Source organism: Aquila chrysaetos, chromosome 2 (assembly GCF_900496995.4).
Source record: "Aquila chrysaetos chrysaetos chromosome 2, bAquChr1.4, whole genome shotgun sequence".
Taxonomy (NCBI): domain Eukaryota; kingdom Metazoa; phylum Chordata; class Aves; order Accipitriformes; family Accipitridae; genus Aquila; species Aquila chrysaetos.
This window is the reverse complement of record NC_044005.1, coordinates 17,058,111-17,073,278: the sequence shown is the minus strand read 5'-3', so window position 1 is coordinate 17,073,278 and position 15,168 is coordinate 17,058,111. Positions and strand designations below refer to the sequence as shown.

Sequence of the window (15,168 nt, the reverse complement as noted above, 5' to 3'; positions counted from 1 at the left end):
GATTTACGACGCTCATGTTCTCCTTTCTAACCATCTGAGGACAGTTAATTCAGTCATCTATTTCACGGTCACTCTCAGACAAGTAACTTTGCATCTGCACATTCTCAACCAGTTCTTCCAGGCTGGCCAGAAAGACAGCCCAAAGACCTTTTCCTTTACTTGCTGTCCTCACATTTTATAGAAACAAAAATGTCACCAGGACATTTCAAGACTTTGCTGCTAATATGTTCCTGCTACCTTCCTTTCCCAGTGGTTTTCTAGATGATGAAAGCGTTCCATCACAAACCTGTCCTGTGCTCTTCATGTTTTTGCTGGTTACCTAGAAAATGCCTCATTCACCCCATCTTTGTGAACATACCCAAAACATCACAGCATCCTTTTACTGTCAACATTTCAGCAGGTTTTTATTCCTCTATCTCATGGGATTCAGACGAATATCAGTATACCCTTGATACAAAGAGAAACATGTCGTTTGTTTTACTTTTCATAGAGCTGAACAAGTTATATAGACTTATGTCTGCTAAATAATTAAGTTGGGTAGTATTGCAGCATTCAAATGCCGATAACTTCTGAGTCAAATTATCTGTTGGTATAACTCCAATGACTTCAATACGGTTTCTCCAGCAAAGAATGACCTATATTTTCCCCCTGAAAAGGAGGAAAAAATATGCAAGTCTTTTCTTAAAATCTGAAGTTAAGTTTTGATTTGAATATAAGAACACACAAAACATTTGTGATATCTTTTCTGACCAATGTAACTATTACTTTAAATGTTATATCCAGGATAGTTCCTAGGCCGTAAATAGTAGTATTTCAGAGAAAAAAAACCCACAAAACAACAAGATCATGAGAGCAAAGACTTAACTCAGAACAAAGAGAATATGGCAATGAGGCAATGAGGATTTCCCTTTTATATGATGAATTCAGATTTTAATAACTAAGTTCTTCTGCACAACTGCAGTCAATTTTTTCATCGCTAATGTAGAAGTTCAAAGAAAATGTTCTTTCTAAAGATGAATGGAGAGAAAAAGTTTATAATATTATTGACTTCTTTAAACCTATATCATATGATGGAATTATGAAATGGAAATAATATAGACATTCCTTAGACTGTGACAGGAAATACAAATCATGTGAATGGAAAGGAAGTTGTACTGAAATAAAGGCATTTCAGAAGATAATGAGTTCACTACAAAAGGGTCTTCTGTTAAGTATTTCCTATAATTCTTTTTTCAGTGGAGCACCTAAGAAGAGACAGGAAAAGATGCATATGGATACATCACTTTTTTGTTCACTAGCAGCTGAAGATGTATTCAGGCTGTAGGCAAACTGAATGCAGTGAGGGTTGGAAGAATAGAAAATTCTGTGTCCAATCTAGAGTTACTGTTTCCTGGTTAGTACAAAACCAAACCAAACCAATAAAACCCTACATAACTGAATTACTGATACTTTAGTTCTGAGTTAACTTGTTTAGCTAAGGGGGAAGATTATCCAGCCACAGTGATTAGAGGCATTATACCTACAAAGATCAATTGAATGTGTTTTCTGGATCTCAAATGTCATCAGGAAAGGTCTACTAAGTTGTGCAAAGCTGAGTTTAGTTCTATATTACATTTATACTGTTTCAAATAAATTTTCTTGAAAAGAGGGCCTGGTGCCTAAGGAGAAAATTTAGGGCTGAGAGTGACCTGTTGAATTGAAGTCTTGGGAATCATTGTTCTATCAGGAAAGAATGACCTACGAATTAGCACTTGCCATGGCTTTGAAAAAGGTATTCACACTCAGTGCTGGTGTCTGGGCTTCTGGGTTTGTACGTAACACAATATCATGGGTTTGTGCAAATAATTACAGAGGAAGATTTTTCTTTAAATTCAGTGAGCTGATCTCAAAGATATTTTTCACTGAATCCAGAGATTAACTTTAGGAATGATGGTAGGCCTGAACACACAGTCACTTGTATTCCCTTATTCCAAATGGCAACTGCTAAATGAATCCTCCTCTGTCAAAAGAGAAAGAATACCTTTGTTTTCTTGTGAAAGCCTTTTCTCCTTTTTTTTTTTTTTTTTTTTTTTTTAATACCATTTGGGACTATAATAGGAAGGAAACGGGACAGGCAGAAAATTCTGGTAATTCTTTGCTTAGAATTGTTTTGTTTTTTTTTTTATTCTTGTACTCAGATATAAATTCCCAACACCAAAGAATGAAAAAATAGGGGAACATTCTCAAAGGTGATACAACTGGAGCAAAATTTCCAGTGCCTGAAAAAGCATCACCTCAGACAGACAGAAGTGCCTTTCAAATAGGCATTTGCCTTTTTCTATGGAAGTACTTGGTTCATATTGTTTAAAACCCATCCTAACAGCATGAAAGTGATGTCTCACTTGCATTCACAGATGTTGATCCCCAAAACCATGTTCACAGAGCAGCAGATACCAAAATTGAAAACATCTTTGGAAATTTCATTGTAGAACACTTGAATACAGCCCTCCTCTGTGTTTAATCTTTGTCCGTGTTCTTTTTACCTAAAGCACATCCTGTGCCTCATGTGCACTGGAAATCAAATTCAGGAATTACATAATTGGCTACAAGAGGAATGAGTGGCTGCCTTAAAGGGTCATTTCCTGTTCTGCTACTTCACAATAAAGCTGAATGAATTCCTGTTTCAATGGAAGTGGTCACTAGAGGGAAATAGAACAGAATTTCGCCCCTATATTTTAACGCTGAAACGGGAAAACCAGAAGTCAATATCACAAAAGTGCTTTTGGTGTACCTGCCCTACTTTACAATAATTTAGAAGGTTTTATGTTTCCTTACATTAAGCAATTAATATTTCTTCTTCTTCTTTTTTTTTTTTTTTCTTTTTATGAAAAGGGCATGGGAAATATCAGACTTGAAAAAATATCATGTATTGGTTTTAACTTTCTCCAGTATACACCAAAAAACCTGCTAAATGAAATTTGCTTGTTGCCTTATTCTTTATAACATGCCCTTCTGGTGGAAAACCATACAGCTTTCAAGTTTTTGATGGGCAAAGCATCTGTGTTGAATTGGACTATGCATAATATGGGCTCTAAGATTGTTAGATTGATACAAGGGATTCTTTTTTTGAAGAGTTATTCTTTTTTTTTTTTCCTTAGGAAAGCCATATCTGCATTTTTAACTTTTCACACCTTTTCTTTCTTCTTATCTAATTGGTATTCTCTCATGATTTATAAAGAGGTATAGAACATGTATTTTGTTATAACTGTAGAGAAATCAAGTACTGTAACAATGAGATATTGTATAAAAGGATAGAGAAATATTTATGCAGATTCTTGTGGAATTTTTATGTGTTTGCTGCATATAAATTAGACCTATAACTTCACTGAGGAGAGACAAGAATAAATAAGTTCTGAGAGCAGAAAAAGTTGAAGTTTTAAATAACTTGCTGAAGGACAAAGCTGAAAAAACTGGTAACAAAAGAAAAAGGGGAAAAATATATCTGTTTTCTTGGGTGTAGTTATGAATACCACTGTCATTTATGATATATATGTACTTGAAAGTGTAAAGACTGTGAGATGAACAGCATTCTAAGAAATGGGCACATTAGAGAAAACCTTTCTGTAAATTTGATATGACTGAGGACTCTCTCCTTGTTCTGGCTTTCATTACGAAAGCTTTGTGGAATTACACTAAATAATAATTTATTAAGTAAATTTTGCATTAAAGTATAAATGGGAACAGAATTTCCTTTATTTTATTCAGCCTGAAACAGTTTAAATCAGAAATACAACTCTTTGTAATGATCACCCATGCAATGGTGTTGTATTTTATGAGAATCAGTTGGGAGAAGTTTGTACAGTAGGTGTTTAGAAAAAGAAATACAATGTAATAGATGAACTATATTGCAGAACTAGATAATTGGTCCTGGTATGTATGCATGCTTGTTAAATTATTCCACAGTCTATGAAACAAAATATATTTTTGTGAAAAATATTGCTAGTTGGTTCTCTTCATCTTCATGAGCATGTGTATAATATATTACATTAAAAAACCAAACCAAACTGTTAGAAGACCATTAAACTTGCAAAGAAAAAAAAAATTGAATATTGAAGATTAATGAAAGAACATGCATTATCACCTAGTATACTACAGTTCCTGATAACCTCAAAGAGGACTGTTTAGTGTGCAACTTACTGTGTATCATATTAGGGTTGCATTTAGGGGCTAATGCTTCCTAGTAAATGGGACCTTCCTCATAAATTATCACTCCTCTAAAATATAATCATTATCCCATCTAAACAAAAAAAGTACCTCTCCAGTTCTCCTTCCCCCTGCAAACCCAAAACTCATTTGCACATATTAGAAGCTGTAATTTATTAAATACCTGGAATTTTGTAATGAATGGACAACCTTTGTTCTCTTTCCTGTAGTTTACCTGTGAAAATATTACCTGGTCTTTGTTTCATGCTGAGTTTCACATGTATTTTTAAGATCATAAGGAGATGCTATGTTGAGGAAATAGTATATGAAAATGATATACAAAACTCTGTATGCCCATGACTGTATTAAGACTGTATATGCAATTACAATGCTGTCACTGACTGACTTTTAGGATCTTAATCTTCCATTTTAAGACAATTCTATGGCAGCTGTTTGATAGAATAAGTACTCGATATATCATTTGAAATACTTAGTGGAGAATAATATTATTATCTAAAATTAACTGTGGACAAAAATGTATGCAGTTGGAAGGCTATAAGCCTGTGCAGACCAAAAGAAGCTTAATGGCTTTGTCTTCACAGGCGATGATATTTTCTTCACAGAATATAAATATCTTTTTCATTCAGTATTAAGTATTAGAAGAAAACTTACAAGTGAGGGGTGGAAGTGATGTTTTTTAAAAAAGGTGTAGCCTTTAAACATATATCTTCTAGTACAAAGTCATTCAACATTTATGGAACTGTTTGAGTCTTCCAACAGGTCTAGGCATGTGTCTGTAAAACAAAATATGTTAAAAGTGATTTAGTGTGCACTTGGTCCTTGTGCACCAAGATGACCAAACTCCCCTTCATTCACAATAAACCTCACCCTGTTCAAGCTACTGGAACAGAGCTGGCTGAGATGAGGGGCCTTCTCAGAAGGTGTCACTGCCCAGGTGCTGCTGATGGCGAGACGCAGATAATGTTCAACTATGAAATTGCTGTGGGACAGCAGACCTGGATAGTGCTCTGGTGGCTTTGCTGAGTTATGTTTTTCCAAAACATTCAGCCATAATATTCACAGAACCTTGGTCCTAATGTTCCCCATAAATTTCAGGGTCATAATGGCATTACAAGCTAATTCAGGGGCTTTACTTGCATTTTCAAGCAGCTGAAAGTATCTAGCCTTTAACCATTGTCCTTCTCTAAATAATTCAGGCTTACAGCAATCAGCTAAAAACGTATTGTCCATTAAATCTGCTGTGTTAAAAACAAAGAAACAGGTCTTTTCTTTCCTTATGCTAAGAAGTCACAATCAGGCTCTAACAAGAAAGCTTAAAAAAGAAATTATTTTTCATCATTTTTAGGAGAAAAATAAATAAAAAAGAATAAGAAATTACCAATTGTGAAGTTAGATAGAGTTTAGTAAAATACTGTGTTAGCACAAGAAGTTATTTCTTTAAAGTAAGATGGCAAATAGAAAAGCTTGAGCTTTTATGGCTCCTTTGAACCCAGCTGCTAAAATACTTTGTGAAATTTAACTATTTAGGAGTGTTTGGAATTTAAAACAACCTGGTAGAATGGTCATGTTACTGAAGGCTGCCCAGCAACAGGAGCTTAAGGTGGAGAGTGGAGAAAAATAAATTACTCAGTTGAATTGGTAGAAATTATTTGATGTAGTTAGAAGGCAATTTCCTGAGTTGGATTTTGTCCAAGGTTCTGCAGTTGTCACCTGAAGCTTATGGGAAAAGCCACAGGATCTTTCATGAGCACAAGTTATTGTGACCTTTGCTTTAATGCCTCAGGACAGAAGATTCAAGATGGTTTCTCTTGACAAAGTGCTGGTACAGTACAGCTATGGGTAACGATACTATTTATTTATTTATTCCTTGCCTGTCTTAAGTTTCCGTATTTTGTTGTTCTTGGATAAACAAAAGAGTTATTCTTAAAAAAATAGTGTAACTATACAAGAAAGCTGGTAGACTAAAGTCAAGCAGTGTTACTCTTCAGTGGGGATTGTTAGTTAAGGAATGCAGAGCTAAGATTGTAAAAAGCTATTTGTAATGTGAATGATACTAGCATTTACGAAATTGAAATTTTGCTTCCTAATGACTTCATAAAATGGTGGGGCTCTTTGATATTCAGTAGGGCAAATGTGCAAAGCAGTATGCCAGAACCCAGTGTAATCTGCTTCCAAGAATGAGGACAAAAGTGGAAACTAAAGACCAAATAGCAGAAGATTCTGTAGGAATATAAAAGAGTAAAATATGTGAATGGCAGTGTGGAAGTGGACTGAAAAGCAAAAACTTTCTTATGAATAAGAATTGTTTGACTTCAGACAGTGTTTGCCATCTGTGGATTGCAAAGCGTTCTACTAATTATAATGAAAGCATCACAATGTCTTTTTGTGGGAAGTAAATATTATGTCTGTTTTGCATATGGGTAATGGTGATACTAGCTCTTGGTCTTCAAATACTGCTCTCAACTGCTCCCTTCAAAAGCTGCAAGTTGAAATGAAATTGAGCTGTGATGATGAAAAAAATAACAAGCTTTTTGGACCAAAATCCTTTTAACTTTTCCAGGTTATTTTTTTATAAGACAGTCACAGGAGTGTGCTTACACAGTGAGACTGCTCATTGTGTCTGGTTAAGCCATGTTAATTAGAAACAGGACTACAGACTCATTGTGATATTCTATTCCTCTGTATGTAGCTTGATTGATATATGATGGTTCTGCTGAGTTAATGAGTCACATGAGTTGCAAACATACTTTCTTTTTTGTTTAAATGGAATTTAAAAAATGTTACTGCATGTACTGTTCAAAGTACTTAGCAAGGGACTGTGGTCACTGTGTAATGCAGTGTCATGAATGGATGCCTGGGCTGAATCTTTCATATGTGATCTTTTCTTCAGAAACCCCAAAATTTTTCCCATGCAATGCATGTATCAAAACAGCAACTGATATAAAATATCTGCAGTTTATTTATCTGTGGTTTATTTATCTGTGTTTATCAAGCTTACAGACTAGCATATGGTGAGAATGGTTGTAATACATTCATAATATTTAAGCACTGTCTTTTCTTGAAGGTATGAAATTAGAGAAAAAATGAAAAGAAAGAACAAAATCTGTCACATCTGTTCAAGACACGTACACTAATAAAAGTCTGTTCCTACAGCTATGCTTGAGAGAAAGGTGGGTGCTTCTGGCAAGCAGACAAAACTGGATCAGAGTCAAAGGTTGACTAGATGACCTCCTGAGGTCCTTTCCAACCTGAATTATCCTATAAGCCTATGATTTTTAAAACACTCGTTTTCGCCCATACTTGTTGCCATTACATCCAGGGTTGTGATCCCTTTGGGATGCTAGCTGGGCAGCACTGACACTCACTAGGCCTTAAATGAGCAGCACTTGGTGGAAAACAATGTATGATATTAAAACTGAAGCAAGGAAGAATATGAAGTGGTATGTTTTTGTGGGTCAAAAGAAGTTAAAAAGCTACTACTTTCAACTTTTTCTTACCAGCTACGAGCTGGAAATTGCCATTCTGGTCAGCTGAGACACGGTAACCATCCGTAAGAGCATACCTAATCCATATAAATGCAATGCAAAATTGCATAACTTAAACAGCTCCTTTGGCAGCTTGTTGGTGGTGACTTAATTTATGAATGGTATTGAAAGGATGGGGCAGCATTTTCTGAAATTGCTCCAGCTCAGTTTGCAAGAACACGCCTGGGTCCTCAGTGAGAATGTAATTTGTTTCTAAGTGTCCAGATCCCAGACACCTATATGTCATGTAGCAACACTGAAGAACTTGAAAGAAATGCTTTCAGGTAAACTCTTCAGTAAAATCTTAGTCCTGAAAAATTGCCTAGAACTGTTTAAAAAGATGAATGACCAAATTAGGATAATGTTCACCTTCTTTTTTCAGTTATTGCCAGTGATTGGTTCCTGGTGAGTAGATCAGGAGAGAATTTGATCCAGGTAGTTAATTCCATGACATGATCAAATTGCAGTTCAGGGAATCTTCTTCCTTCTTACCTGATTCCAGATAGTTTCTGCTAGGATTCCAGGCTGTTAGCTTCACACCTTTGTCTTTTTGCATGTATTTCAATGCTATCACACATTGCCCTCCTCAACCTATACCTCTGCTCTCTCTATCCTTCTTCCTACACTTTTTTCCCCTTGATATTTCTATTTCTTCTTTGCCTTAAGCCTTTCCACCACTACTTTTATCCTTGAGTTTGCTTTCAATCATCTTTCTTCTTTCTGTTCCACTTCCATTTTGTAATTTATCTTTTATCTTTAGGGGGCTGAGGGGTGATTGAACACTTTAGAGCTTTTTTTCAAGAGCTGATGGACCTAGCTTCAGAGTGTGATGCACTTTTGAACCCTACATAGTTCATAAAAGTCTGAGGAAAAAAAAATGGCATTATATCCATGTATCCTGACAGCTTATTACAGTATTCCCCCATTCATCACATGCATCATGTCTGCAACAAATGTGTTGTAACCTTCTCTTAAAGCAGCTGAAAGATCAGAGTGATTTTCTTTGATGAAGGAGTTTCTGTCTCTTTCTGGACCATGAAAAAAATGCTGCCTTTTCATCAAGCTTGGCTTAGATATTTGGACACTTGAACATTGAGCATAGGACAATAAATAAAAAGTTGTTTGTCAGTTTAGGCTTGTGTTGACACATGCATTGGCATGCTCTAGATATGTTTATATACATGTTCTACTCTTTTGCAGGGAACATAATATACTTTGATCTCTAGGGGACTATCTCAAGACAGCCCAATGGCAGCCTGTCCATCTGTGCAGTGTTAGAACTGATTCTGTATCTAACATAAGGGAAATGTTTGATCTTAACCAAAACTAAACACAGTTCTTGAATTTCTTGCTGCTGTTGCTACAAGTAGAAATGATCACAAACTGTTATTTTAAAATATGGTGGAACTTAGGCCAAAACTGAATCTTAAGCTTACTGACTCAATTTCCTCATTCTTATGTATAGGGTCTTGTTCTTTAAGCACAAATAAATTTATTCTGCGTATGAATATGGATATGCACAGAGCACATCAGGATTTATGTTTCTGGTTAATGTGAGAGACTGAAGGAGTTAATGTCTCAAACATTGTGGTGGGGCAAGTTCTGCTTAAAGACAAACCCTGCACAGCAAGGAACCAAGGTGAAAAGCCCATCAGCTCAGACATCAGCAACAGGAGGGGGAGGGCATGCTGTGGGGTGCCCAGCTCCCTGTTCTGATAAGCTGTTCTGATACAAAGATCAAACAATGGCCACCTCTGCAGGGAAGGAGAAGTTACTCCGCAAAGGACCCCCAAGCCCAAGGGCTCACAAACTTCTCATTAGCCTGACAAGTTCGGGTGCCCGCCCGAAGGAGGGGCAACGATGATAAAAGGACACAAACTGAAGCCCCGGGGTGCGCAAGCCCAGCAGGACTGGACCCGTCGGCTGACTGGACCCAGGACCGGTGAAATCTCTCTTCCTTTTTCTCTGTCTTCTTCTCTCTTTCCTTTTCCTTTTCCACAATCCCTACACCTCATCCGTTTCAAGACATAAACCGTTGACCAAGTCTGAGACTAAGAGTAGATCCAGCTGCTCCTAGGCCCTTCTCCGAGGAGGAGTCTGGAAAGCAAGGGGGTCTGCTCTGAACCTCGTGACTCGACGGGAGGGATCTCCTTATTCCCTGAATTGATGTATATGGTTACATGGTTTACAGAAGTAGTCTTATGCCAATTCCTGTTGTGAGAAACCCTGCCACCTACTACCATGACTCCCCAGTTCAGTTTGCTTCTGTCATGAATAAAATATTTAACTGACCGTTTGGTGTTGTTTCACCTTGATTTAGCCTGAGGGAATTTCAAATTAAACACAACTCGTTGGTCTGTCCAGACTGGGTCGTGACAGTTAGGAATAAAAGTAACAATCATTGAAGACACCAGTTTCCACCTCTGTTTATGTCTGTGTTCCTTGCTTATTGTTTCTTCTTACAAGACTCTGTACCCTGGACAGTGCTAACTTTTAGTAGTAGTTATGTTTTTTTAGCATCTTCTTTTAGGTCTCAGGACTATTTTGCCATTTGATTACATTTCACCAAGGAAATTGTGCAGGATATATTATTCAGTGAAAATAACTTGCCAAGATGCATAGAGAGAATTGCTTTGGCAAGGATTCCCTGAGCAGGATACAAAGAAAAAGTATATTTGGAGGTCTTTGGTGCTCAGGGAGATGCATGTATTATCTAAAATGAATTGATCCCAATCTGTCAAAGGCTTTTTTCATGCTAGGATAGTATGTGGCAAAATCTAAATGACACAATACAGCATTATATCATGCTTGCTAGGATCCTGCCTCCTTGAGGGGCTGTATACCCTCACACAGTTTCTGCTGACTTGCAAAAGGAGCTGAAGATGCTCAGAGGCCTTCCTGGGATACTCAGACTCTCCCAGGATGAGAGGGGGATACCCATAAGCCCTCTGCAAGGGTAGTGTCACCTTCATATGCAAAAACAACCTTTGGAACAAATTCAATTTTTACAGTCAGTAGCTGAAATGCCATGTCTCATGGAAAACTATAGATCCTCTAGTGTTATTAATATCCTAGCTTTGGGACGTACACACGTTGACCTCTATTCCTAAAATGTGTCTTTGAGTGCTGGAAGTATTTTGTACAAAATATAAGGCAACCATTTTTACACAAGGATTATTGGACCTGATGGAAGAGGGGTAATTCAGACATTCAAAATAATTTCTAGAGGCAGGTGCATTTTGTAGTGTCAAAACATTGAAGTTCTTGATGCTTAACAAGATAGTGAAAAATTTCATGGCCACTGGCCTGTTTCTGAAAGAAGCTACTGATATCTTGCATATCTCTAATTTTTTTCTCCTGCTGCTTAATGCTAAAATGGTCCAGCCTTTCAAAAGTCCATTCAACATCAGACCTCTTGAAAGATTTCTCAGGCTGGGAACCCACAATGGGAACCCTGGGCACGCTAAGGAGACAGAATGCATGATAAGCATATTTAGAAGTCGAATGTGAGTTGAAAAAAAGGATGGGCATTGAGATTTCTGCCATATAACACTTTGGCAGTGTTATAACACTTTGACTTTGTTGCAGTGACAGTGCTGGGGGTAACCCTTCACCTGTGGTATCAATCTACCATAGTGGGAAATATACATTAGTGTGCAGAAAGCAATGCATGCTGCTTCAGTGGCAGTGGTGGTCGCTTTTTGGGTGGAAGTGCTGCTCTTTGCTTACGTATGCTGTGATAGATGGTGCAACCACTTTACTGCTTTTTTATCACACGGGTATTCCATGTGATGCTCTGTCAAAGGCTTGGCTGGAGAGCAGCCCTGTGCTAATGGGAAGATTCCTGAAAGGAGCAAACACCCAGCCAAACTGCAGAGTTGACAAAGAAGAGGGAAATTTTCTTAGGGACCCAGAAGGGTCTGAGTGGAGTTGATACAACTCAAAATGTCACTGGAAGTTGGTGGACTGAGAGGCAGGCTGAGATTTCCTCTGCAATGCTCAAAAAGCTGTGTTCCCACCTTCCTATCTGCAGCTTTTCCAGGCGCAGTGGGCTTGCTGAGCATCCAGAAAGAGTATTTGCCTTCCACCTGGGCATCAGATACAGAGAGGGAGTTGCCAGCATATCTAATGCATAGGGACATATGAGCAAATGCTTCCCCTACAAGAAGATCAGCAGCCAAAGCATTATCAAGGGGCAAGCAGTTTTCCATGCACATATAAGCTTAAGATATTTGAATTGCAGCAAAATACAGAATTGTGAATATGGCAAAGAAAGGAATATGCAAACTAAGTGCTACAGCATTTCCAGGCAAAGCCCTGAGCTATCAATGATTTTTTCTGTGCCAAGGACGTGGGATTTGCTGTATCTGGCGTGTGCAGTTACCCAGACCTCAAATGTGGAACATGGCCACCCCCCCATTTTTCATATTTTCAGTGTATCACCAGATGCACATTGACTCCAGCCTCTCTAACAACTGGGGTAATGGAAATAGGGGTTAATTTTTTTTTTTTTTTCAAAATGTGATGTTTTTACTGGTTGAAAAGGGCTAGATCAAGCTCTGCTGTGAGGAAAAAACAACCCAAAGTATGGCAGCGTTAATAATTAGAAAGCTTTAAATTCAAGAACCCTGTGTTCTGCAAGATTTGGTGGCACTGCAGGTGGGTAGTGTGTGTGGAAAGTATGAAAGGTGACAGCTGGACTGTAAATTCATGCAGCTGGGGAGTTTCTTTGTTTTATGCTTGAATAGCATTTGGCTCAGTGGCATTTTGGTCTGTGACTGGACTCATCACACAAATAAATGGAATGTTTTCTTTTTGGCCCTGAAGGGAACAGGCATGTGTTTGTGCTGCATACATTATCTGAGCAAATTCAGACCCAGCATCACACTGTTATGTCCAGGAGAGCTTCAGGTCAGAGCCAGGTTTCAACCAGCTCCTTCCAAGATGTTTTTGGTGACTTTGTGGTCTAGCTGGGTAGTGATGTCCAGGGACACAGGAGCCAGTTGGCAAAGGTCCTCATCCACAACCTCTCAAAATCTATTTTCATGGGCTTCAGTGAGATTTGAATTAGGGTTTTTAGACTGAAGTGCCTATTGCTTGATGCCAGTATTTGGGTCAGTTATTCCAAAGTGTTCAGCACTTATGATTCTTGTAACAGCTTTCATAGTCATATTTTCCAGAGAGTCCAAAAGACCTGGTGTGTTTAGGCTATAGAAAGAGCTGTCACAAATGTGTTTATTTGTATCTAGGGGATGCAGCATTATTAAATGTTCATTCTCCACATATGCTCCAGATGATACTGGTGGTAATAAAATGTTCTGTGGTACTGATAAATGCTGCTTTCACATATACATCTCCAGTAGATGTTGGAGCTATCTGATACGTTTCTCAGGGGAGCAGAAACAATTACAGTAGTTACATATACTGAATTTTCTTTCCCTCTTCCTACCTGTTTGCCTCTAATAAACAGAAATCTTCTAATTTCCTTTGCACTCTGGCATGCTAGAAATTAATTGGGTGAATGTACATGCTGTTTTACTTTGCCAGAGACTGGCTTATACAACAGATTTTTACTCTGTAAGACAGATTTTGCTGTATTTGTGCTTTTTTCATCTCCCCCTGAGGAGTATTAACTCAAAGCAATCACAAAACACCCATCCTTGCCTGCTGCTTCTTGAACTGCTATATCGTCTTTGCTTCTTGCTTCTTTATTTGAAGCTTCTTTTTTTTTTTTTTTTTTTTTTTTAAAGAGGAAAGAGCAACAACCAAAAAACCTAAAGGCTGTCTCCCTTCCTAAAATCATAACTATTTGATGTGAGAAAGCTTAAACATGTAAAACACTTTTGTTCACATAGAATTTACTTTCAACAACTGTGTTCTTTCTGCTCAAATCAAGATAGGTGGAGTGCTCTGTAGAGTACAGTATTGGAAAAGGAAGACATGTACACATTTGGAAAATGCTGAGCTGCTTGGGAAGCTGTAGACACTGCATGTTTATGACTTGGTTTTCTAAGCAATCTCCAGAGCTTGAACGGATTACAGTGATATTTTAACAAGGCTGCTGGCATCCATCACCAGCTTTCACTTACTGAGAAAGCTAAAAGATGGAAGAATGTAATTATTTCCACGTAAGCTAAATGCTAGTGGCTGATTGTCACCAGAACTTTGATGCTTTAAAGTTCTTTGTCTCCTGTAAGGCAAACAGGTAAGTCTCACGGGCTTCTCTTCCAGCGCTCATTTTGGTAAGGGAGCAGGGGCTTACAGGGCACTCGTGTCGAAGGGAAATGTGTTTAATAGGAAGGCAAACTGTATTTCTTAAATTCTAAATATGCAGTATTGCGCATTGTCATTTTCTGTCTGTCAGGTTACAAATCCACTACCTATAAGAAATATTATTGCTTTCCATAGCCAAAAGATCTGAATCTCACTCCAAATTAATCCCTAGCATATGCAACTATTGTATACATTTATATACTATTGGAAGAGGATGTGTATGTCAGTCATCTGTGCATAGTGATATATCTGTGTCTGAATCTCTTTTTGTAATCCTATAATTACTTCTAGATTGATTACTCTGGTTATAACAATGTTATTCCATATGATAAATGTAATAATATATATAGGATTGTACTTTCTAAAGATTATTTTTGTTGAACAGTTTTTCCCTGAAAACATGATTTCCTGAACAGAAATCTTTGGGCAGCTTATGTTTCAGATGAGTTCTGCATCATTGTAGAAATACCGTGGTAAACAAGGGGTTTCCTAGTTCGCAAGTGGGAATCTAACAGCCTCAAAAATAGATATTTCTTTCCCTTTCACCCTTGAAAGAACACTTATTCTCTTTGAGTAATGGCACTGCTGTGCCTCTAGAGGTGAGGCTTCCTATTTGAAGACTTTTAACATAAAAGCCCTGATTACCATTTAGAACAAAAAACCCAAACCCCTTTGACCATAAATAGTTTTTGTCTTAATGAAGTTTTTTTGTTGTCCTCTGAGAACATTTGCTAGCTTATGTATTATTATTATTATTGAAGGGCAAAGATTTTACATGGTTCTCTAAGATTTTTGTTTACAAGAATGACTATTAGAGAAGAAAGCATTTTGAGCTAAAAAATAAAAATTAATACTTATTTTTTGTTTAAAATATGGTTGTTTACAGAAAGCAATTAATTTAAGCTCCATTTCCAATCTGGCTATGATAATTGAAACAAAGCCTGCTGGCAGACACAATTATAAATAAACTTCTAAGAATAATTAGATGTGTAATTAACAGAAGACTGAGTTATTATCACTTTCTCCTCTGTATAATAATTCTGCATAAAAAACATGAGAAATGGCTCTCATTAAAATCTCACAGCAGATCAATCCTCAAAAGGGAGTGAGACATTAAAACAAAGCATTCAGGATGTGCAAACACTGTGATTAATTAATTAAACAGAGA

General features: G+C 37.3%; 1 long non-coding RNA gene across 1 annotated transcript in view; it reads left to right on the top strand.

Annotated features, from left to right (window-relative positions):
* The first annotated feature begins 13,434 nt into the window (after nucleotides 1-13,434).
* LOC115335591 overlaps nucleotides 13,435-15,168 on the top strand; it is a 45,924-nt gene continuing 44,190 nt past the window's right edge. Inside the window, exon 1 of the long non-coding RNA XR_003921470.1 lies at nucleotides 13,435-13,932. This is a non-coding gene — a long non-coding RNA (uncharacterized LOC115335591). The remainder of the gene's footprint in view (nucleotides 13,933-15,168) is intronic.